This window comes from Herpailurus yagouaroundi, unplaced genomic scaffold, assembly GCF_014898765.1.
Source record: "Herpailurus yagouaroundi ecotype Mexico unplaced genomic scaffold, PumYag 195, whole genome shotgun sequence".
NCBI lineage: Eukaryota > Metazoa > Chordata > Mammalia > Carnivora > Felidae > Herpailurus > Herpailurus yagouaroundi.
The window spans coordinates 1,466,471-1,475,648 of record NW_024412426.1 but is presented as its reverse complement, the minus strand read 5'-3'; positions in this window follow the sequence as shown (position 1 = coordinate 1,475,648).

Genomic DNA, 9,178 nt, shown 5'->3' with positions numbered 1-9,178 from the left:
AAAGTTTGAACTAGCTCTGGGGAGTTAGTGACAGAATCGCCCTGCACTGTTGCAGCTCCCCAGGAGAAAGCGTGTGGACACAGTGAGGGAGTGAGTGCCTGTCACTAGAAGAGATCTGGTTATAGAACACAGAGGACTAGAGAGGACTGTGCAATCACAGGACATTGGAGGCAGAACTGACTTTATTTAGAAACAGTGTCTCTAGCTTTTTGGATAGGATAGCCATAAGGAGTTTTTATGAAGGCAGAAAGATTGGTCACTTTAGGCCTGGTCATACTTTCTTTTAACATTTTAACAGCATTTGTGCTTCTGAGTTCTTGAATCTGTCCCTCAAAATTCTAGAACACTGTATATTTCCAGGTTAAAAAATATGACTTTTTCTTTTGTCCCCTAGAAAAAGCAGAGAGCAGCCCTTGGGGATAATAATGATGCCATTTATGCTGTGCTCTCTTGTAGTTAAAATTGTGTCAGCCATTTTGACCCCTGATGGGATTTATGGTAGCTTAGATCTCTGTTGGAGAAATGAGTTTCGGGCAGCAGACAGGAGGAAAAAGGTTTCAGGCTAGGAGCATATTATTTTAGTGAAATGGGGAGAAAACTCACTTGAGCTTTTTTTTTTTTTTTTTTTTTGCTATAAAATCTGACTGTTCGTATTCTACTATCCCTGTCTGCACCCTGATTTCACGGGGCTCCCTTGCATGGGATGCTGGCTGGTTCTGCCCTTATCAATAATATGAGCTCCCATGATGTGCTGACCTCCACTATGAGACTGGTCACTGGGCCAGCTCCTTACAGACCCTCACTCTGTTCCTTCTTCCAACCTTTGCAAATCAGAAGTGTCCCCATTTTTACAGATGAGGAAAATTGCATCCTAAACAGGGTGAGTCACTTGGTCAATGGCACCTTCTTAGAATGCTGCAGAGTAGGGGCGCCTGGGTGGCGCAGTCGGTTAAGCGTCCGACTTCAGCCAGGTCACGATCTCGCGGTCCGTGAGTTCGAGCCCCGCGTCGGGCTCTGGGCTGATGGCTCCGAGCCTGGAGCCTGTTTCCGATTCTGAGTCTCCCTCTCTCTCTGACCCTCTCCCATTCATGCTCTGTCTCTCTCTGTCCCAAAAATAAATAAACGTTGGAAAAAAAAAAAACTTAAAAAAAAAAGAATGCTGCAGAGTAGAGCCTGGGTCTCCCTAGTGCCACTATAGAGTGCCCCTTATGGGTGGAGAAGGCACTGAACCTAGAGCAGGAGGAAAATAATAATTAAGACCTGTTCTTATGCCTCCCAGGAGCTTGGAGTCAAATTAGAGAAACTGACCTTTATCTTCTGATCAAGGCACTGTTTTGGCACAGGAGTTGGCCGAATTGGGACTACTGTTAAATACCTGGCCTATTGTTAAAGCTAAAAAAAGATTGCCAAGGAAGGTCCCCAGCAGTAGCTTAGTTTAGCAACAGCTTACTTTTACTTCTTTAGCCTGTAATGACCATTGCATACAGTTGAATTTGAACCTTCTTGTCTTTCCTTTGTAACCAAGTCAAACCCCACTCTTATTACCTCCATGGCGTTGGAAGACAACACCGGTTTTAAAATTTCCAGATCGGGGGGGAAAAGAAAGTAACATTTATTCAGAGAACTTCAAACACTTAAAAAAAAATTGTTTTTTTTTTGATACTTTTAGAGATCAAGATGCAGAAACCCCCTGTTCAGCTTCCCAAAGGTCTCATAGCTGTTAAGAATGAGCTCATGATTCACCCTGACTCTAAGGAAATATTGGTCACCCCTCTCAAGGTTCTCCATTTTGTATTGCCGGAATAGTAATCATACCATGCTGGCGACACTTTTAACTTTTGCAAGTGTCTTCTGCTGTTATGTCCTTAGTAAATCTAAAAGCCCCAGCTTTATGAGGCAGGGAACAGGGTCCTATTTGATTGAGGAAAGTGAAGTGTAGGTACAATGTTTAGTGACTGAACTCCTAAGAGGAGAGATAGAAGGCGAACACAAGTTTTCCTCCCCCAACAACTTTTAAGTGGACCCCCTTTTCGATCAAAAATGAAAAAAAAAAAGAAAGTGTGCCTGGGTGGCTCTGTCAGGCGTCCAACTTTGACTCAGGTCATGATCTCACAGTTCGTGAGTTTGAGCCCCGCGTCGGACTCTCTGCTGTCAGCACAGTCTGCTCCGGATCCTCCCCTGTCCCCCCCCCCCCCCCCCCCCCCGTCCCCCGTCCCTCTCTGCCTCAAAAATAAAATAAAATAAAATAAAATAAAATAAAATAAAAGCCTCCAACTTCAGCTCAGGTCATCATCTCACTGTTCGTGGGTTCAAGCCCTGCATCGGGCTCTGTGCTGACAGCTCAGAGCCTGGAACCTGCTTCGGATTGTGTGTCTCCCTCTCTCTCTGCCCCTCCCCCACTCGTACTGTCTCTCTCTCTCTCTCTCTCTCTCTCTCTTTCTCTCTTCCCCATAAATATTTAAAAAATTTTTTTAAAAATGAAAAAAAAATGAACATCAAAACCTACAGGAGCCAATCACGCACTGGGCATCGTTGAGTGAGATCCCCTGAAGTTGAGCGTTATTGTCCTTGTTTTACTGATGAGAATTGAGGCTCCGAGAGGTTGTGTAACGGCCCTGGGGTCACACAGTAAGTGGCAAGTCTGCTCTTTTCATGCCAGTGCACTGTCCTCCGTGCCTAACCTTTCTCTTAGAGGAACTTTCAGTTGAACTCAAGTTAGGAAAATTCATCTCAAAAAACAAAAAATTAAACCCTCTCTTAGCCTCGTACACCTCTCTCTCCACCTTCTCACGTCTCACCTGCCCTTTCATGGGCAAGCCTTGCAGCAGATGAATCTATTTGGGCAGTCTCTTCCTTCCCAATACCCCCCACCCCCAACTCCCCCATCTTGCTACCACCATGCTTCTCTTTTGGCATCGGCAATGGTTCTTGGCTAAACTTCTAACGACCACCTCATTGCTATTCAACAACTGGCTTCTTGTATGTGTTTCTTTGGCTTCTTTCCAACCTTTGACACCAGCCCCCTGTTTCTGGAAATTCTGTCCACCCTCCTCCCCCCGCCCCCGCCTTGGTTTCTGGACCACTGATTCCCACTAGTCTCGTTTTCTCCTATCTCCCTGACTGCACCTTCACTTTGCGGGTTCTCTTCTTTAGCTTTTAAGTGTCTGTGTTTCCCCAGAGCTCTGCTCCCAGCGTTCCACAGTATTGACTTGTCCGACCAACAGCTATTACATGTTCATCATCTGTCAGGTCCTGTGCTACACGCTGGGGATTGAGACAAGGGAGCAGTGACCGAATGGTCCGATGTGTGAGAAGTCCATCATGCTCTGCTCCTGCCCCACTGGCCGTCCAGCCCCTCCCCCGCCCCCCCCCCCCCCCCGTCTGCTCTGTACAACTGTAGTAGTTCTCAGAACTCGATGAGCTCTCTCTTGCCTCTGGTCTTTTACGAGGCTGGCTTCCTCAGCTAGGAAAGTTTTCTGCATTTGTTCCTGTGTTTGCTTAGCTCTTTCTCATCTGTCAGGATATGGTTTGGGCATATCTCTTCTGAGAAGTCTTTTCAGACTTGCCCGAGGGGCCAGGATCTGCCTCTGTGCTCAAGTTCATCACAGAACCTACATGCAGAATAACTGCCCTTGTCTTATTATTCTGCCCACTCCTTGATAACGGGAACCAGGCCTTAGGTTCCTTCACATTCCCAGCACCGATGTAGCTCTTTGTGGGATGAATGAATCAAGCTTGCCATGACTGGTCCCTGCTCCCTTCCAGCCAGGACTCCTGTACCCTATACCTACCCCCCTCCCCTGCATTGATCATCGTATGCCTCATTGTCCTCCTTGACTGAACATGAGATGCAGCTGCGGAGAAAAGAAATGATAAGCCTGGACCCTACCCCATTTCAGTTGAATTAGATTATCTAGCGGTGGAACCCAGACATCTGTATTATGTAACCCTCCCACCCTGCCAGGTGATTCTGGTGAGTGGGAAATAATCACGTGTAGGACACATCTCTGTATCTCAACGCCTAGCGCGATGCTCTGTACATAGTGGGTATTTGATAATAAAGATATCTAGAATAATCTAGTGGAGCCCCAAAGCCTCGCTTTTGCATATTCAAATTCAAGCCAGCCATTTCCCTTCTCCAAGCACCCACACACAAAAAGCTGCTGAGATTTTCCAGGAAACTTAGCTCTGGAAGAATTTGGCTCCCAAAAGGGTATCGCCCAGTGTTTAGTCCCCTTTTTACAAAATAAATACAGTTTTCAAAGCCTAAATTGGCTGTTGATTTATGTAACTAAGTGACACATGTTTTTGTTTTAACCTCCACAAAACAGTAGTCAAGTAGGCGGGGTTTGGGTGAGAAAAGAGTATATGGAAATTACTGGCTTTCATGACATAAGAATTTATGATTTGCCGTGGTTTCTGGTAAATGCTGGCAAAAGTGTATTTGGCCTCAGGCCCTATAAAAGCAGCCTGCTGCTTCCTTTCTGATGGTGCCGGCCTTTGGCAAGAGAACAGGATGTAGCCAAGTCCGTCAGGGATGGGGTAGGGCCGTGGAGAGTGGGGGCAGAGGAGGGGTGACAGCACCCAGCCCCCTTTGCCCCGTCTCCTCAGGTCACATCTGCCCTTAAAAACTCTTTGAAAGCAATTTGAAGTCTCAGTCATCTCTACTGCGTCATGACTCAGATCTCTGAGGGCAGCTAATTAGGGGTCCTTCCCTCACTGCCTGTTGCCATTCCGGCCCCCAAGTTCATAGGACAGAGCTGGGATTGGGGGGGCTTAATCACCGTGGCTGACTGAATGCGACGCCTGCCACCTTCGCCAGGCACTCCATAGGAAAAGTTCACAGGCACAGACTTTTTAAAGCTTCACGCGAATGCTGCGGGGGAGTCGTTATACCCATTTTACAGACAACAACACCGAGGCTCAGAGAGGTTCAGTGACAATGTCTGCCTACTAAGCGGCCGGACGGCGCTATCATCCCCATCTCCTGACTTTCCAGCGAGGACTCCTTCCACCACCACCGAGGTGACCTATGTGGGCTGGGGCAAGGCAGCAGGGCCCAGGCAGGCTGGGAAACCATTCCTGGAGTGGCCTGATGCAGAAGCGTGGGAGCAGAGGTGCCGAGGGGCCGAGGTCTCGAGCCGGGCTGAAGAGGTAGGAAGAGCCTGGCGCTGATCTCGGGCAAAGCAGCGGGAGCAGGGCTGCCCGGCTCCGGCTGCCTCGTCCTCCTTCCATTCCGGGACCTGGCAGAGAAGTCTGGAAGCTTCTTCCCTCTATTTGGAGCTTGGGGAAAACTCAGAGTAAACAGGCACATAAAACCTACCTGAACTTGTTATTATAACCCCATAAAAGGTTAGGAAACAGTTGACGGATGGGAAGAGAGAAATCAAGCGACCGCACGGTACAGTCGGCTTGTTTACCACGGCCTTCTTATTTATTGGCTGTGTGTCTTCCATTTGTCAGGCTATAACGATAGCAGCTTTTATGAGTAAGCAATTTTTTAATGAACTTGTTCCAAGTGTGTATTCTGTTCTTGGAACTCTCCGTGCTCTAAAGCAGCATTATAATTATTGCCTCCAGTGGAATCGCCAGGCTCTATCCGGCTTTTCTGTAGGCAGTCGCTCTTGGTTTCCCTCCTCCTCTGGTAGCTTCCAATGAAGAAGATGAAGGGGTGGAGAAAATGTAATAATGACAGCTTTTCGTAAAGAGCGTTTGTTCCATGCTAGGTATTGTTCTAGCTATTATGCAGCCATCTGTTTATTTTATCCGAATATTGCTGGGTCTAAGGTGTTTTTGTAGCCCCCATTTTGCAGATGAAGAAAGTGGCTCAGAGGCGTTGAACAAAGTGTCTAAAGTTACTCAGGTCGTGCGTGGTCGAGACAATACGTGGACACCGGTCTGTCTGACCGCACAGCCCGTGCTCCAGACCCCACTGCTGTACGGGGTGGGCTGCTTATAGCAAGACATGCCAAGGTGGGGCAGGGGCGGGAGGAGGACTTGAGGACACTGATGAATGCTCTGGAGTCATTTGCCATGTTGGCCCATGCAAGAGGTGTTGCAATTCAGTGCTGATGGCTCTGTAATTACGGATAATTTTCCGGTCTTTTGCTTTCATAAAGGGCAATAGAAGAGTTTAGAGAGCTCCCGAAACTTGTTGCTGCCCATAACAACGTGACCTTCTGTCTTGGCCTAGGGCTGCGCCATTTTCCCAAAGCTGAAAAAATGTATCATAAACTGGCCTCTTCTCCGTGACACGGTCCGTTACCATCTTATTCCGAACCCTGGTCCTGCCCAGCTGGACTGAGGCTATGACCAGTCCCCTTCCCCTCCATCCTGTGCATCGTTCTTCCGTCATGTCCACCTTCGGCTTGAGCAGTGGGGGCCGTGGAAGACCGGCCCCGGGGGAGGCTCGGCTTCGATTTCTCACTCTGTGAGTTTGGGCCCATCGTCTAACCTCTCTGGGTGTCTGTTTCCTCATCAGTAAAATGGAAATAGTAGTAAGAAGAATGCCTATCTCGTAGGGTTGCTGGGATGATGAAATGAAATGATGCATGCCAATGACTGGCTCATACAGTTTTTGGGGGTTATTCTCTCAGCTCCTATGTAAACCCTGCAGTTAAGCGTTGGGAACCACTCTCAAACTGTTCCTAGTATCTTGCTTTGTTTCAGCAAACGGGCACGGAGTTTAAGGAGCCAGGCGGTCTCAGGGCCCTGTTTGTTCTTAATGCATTGTTATTTCCAATATCTCTTCATGGGGTGGAAAGATACAATGAGCAAATTCTGCCTTGGAGGAAGCCCCTCCATCTCCCGCTTCTCATATCGCCCCCCTGTGGCATGGGCCCCCCTCTCTTGTACCTGCTATCCTCTCGCTGACCCTGGGCTCCCCAAAGCTCCACCCTGGGACCCCCAGGCTCCTGGGCCCTTACCTCTTGATTAAGACAGAACCAGGAGCTTTGCAGAAAAGGGGAAATTTGCTTGGCTTGACCCAGGAGTGGATTTGTTTCCCTCCAATTAGTTGAAAAATCGAACTTGATCTATGAAGAAAGCAGATTTACAGCCTGAGCTGATACATGACTGCCCTAGCTTTCTTGTAATAAAAGATGAAATCACTCCAGTGGGAGGCTTAGGTGGACGTCGGGCTGGCTTTCTGATGACTGTTCCCTCTGATTTTCAGAGGCTGAGTGAAGCTGGCCAGGATGATCGAATAGCCCTTCATAGGAGATGAGAGATAGTCTGGGGACCTGAGGGGAAGAGGATTGGAGTGTGTGTTTTTCTTTGCTTTGCATCCCACCCCCTTTTCCAGAGACTTGATGGCGCTTCTCTAGATGCAGACATGGAACCGATCTGACCTCGGACAGAAGTCTGCGTGGACTGTGAGTCCTCAGGCCAGATGGCTGCCGGTGTGGCCTTAACCCCAGACGAAGGCTGTTTCTCTCCCCTTTCTCCATCTTTCTTTCGCTGTTGCTTTTCTTTTCTTCTGTCTCCCCCACTTTCTTTCTGCTGTCTTCTGCTGTCTCTCTCTCGCCGCCTATTTACGTATCCTCCTCTTTCCCTTCCTCTCTCTTTTTCTTCCTCTCTTTCTCTTCCCTCCTCCTCCTCACCGCCACCGCATCTCATTTTCTGCCTTATTTGCTTCCCTCCTTCCCGTGGCTTGATTTCTGACACTCCTCTTTACGTCCTTTTCTCCGGGTGATTCTGGTTTCTAATACGGAGTAAGAGCGTTTGATAACGTTGGCCTGACCCTGCCTGACATCGGGTAAGTGATTCTCCTCAAGCAGCTTTTGATGTGGTCTGTGTGTGACTCATGAAAGCTGCCCAATTTGCTCTTCAAAGCTGTTTATAGTGAGCTTGGATGTGTCTCCTCGGCATGTCACTCTCTCTCTCCAGAAACAAGCCCAAATTAGAAGACGAAACCGTGGCGCTCCCCATTTGTTCATCATTCTCACAGATCCCTTCACGCACACAAGGGAGGGCCCACAGATATACAAACCCACTATCAAAAAAGTGTTGTTATTCCTAGTGTCCTCATATTAGAGGTTTTTATCCACAAAGACAGTTCCTTGGGCAAACTTTAATTTGAATACAACCACTTTCAGGGCACCTGGGTGTCTCAGTTGGTTGAGCGTTCGACTCTTGATTTTTGGTTCAGGTCATGATTCCCAGGGTCGTGGGATTGAGCCCCGCTTGGCGCCCGAGAGTCTCTCTCCCTCTCCCTCTGCCCCTCCTCCCCCAAATAATAAAATAAAAATAAAAATAACGAAACGAATGCAACCATTTTCAGCCCCAAAGAGGACACTTTGACTTGGGCACCGGGTGATAAAAATAAGAAGAAAAATGCTATAAAAATGCTTTTTAAGTACCAGAATCTAAACCCATTAGGCTCCTAAGGATATGGTCAGAAAAAGCAAGAACGGCCTGCAGCTTCTGGTTCCAAAAAGAACAGTGGGTCAAGTTCTTTCTCGTACTGATCATCCTGGATCCCAAAAGCATTGGGGAAGATGGGACCTATTTTTCCCCTGGCTCAGGTTCCCTGTAGTGCTGTTTCTAGTTTTCAGCCTAAGAAGATGGGTCATGTTCCTGCACCAGCAACCTTCCACATTCAGCGGCTTGAAGGAAGAGGGATGGACAAAATACCCTGGAGAAGATCTTTCTTACTCTCAGTAGATTCCCCAGTTCTGCGAATCGGATACGTTAGGTATGATAAATACAGCACGCTGGGAAGATTGCTGAGTTTCGAGTACCTGAGTTTAAACGCAGATTTGGACAATCATGAGTTAAATGATCTTCAGTAAACTTAAATTTTTTTTCAGTTTTTTTTTTTTAAAACAGCTTTACTGAAGAGTAATTTGCATACCATAAAAGCCAGCCCTTGTAAGTGTACAGTTCAATGATTTTTAGTAAATTTATTAGAGTTGTGCCGCCATCACGACAATGCAACTGTATAACATTTTAAACAAATCTTTAAGCTCTGCCCATTTTCTTTCTTCATCTCCAAATTGGACTTAGGTGGTGGATTGACTGCAAAAATGAGCACAATCCTTCAGTGCGTTGCAACGTGACTTTGTTGGTTCTCCCATCAAGAGTGGAATTGATTTATTCAAGCCCTTGAAGCTGGGGCTGGCCTTGTGACTCATTTTAACCAACAAATGTGGTCAACGTGACCGCGTGGCAGTTCTGA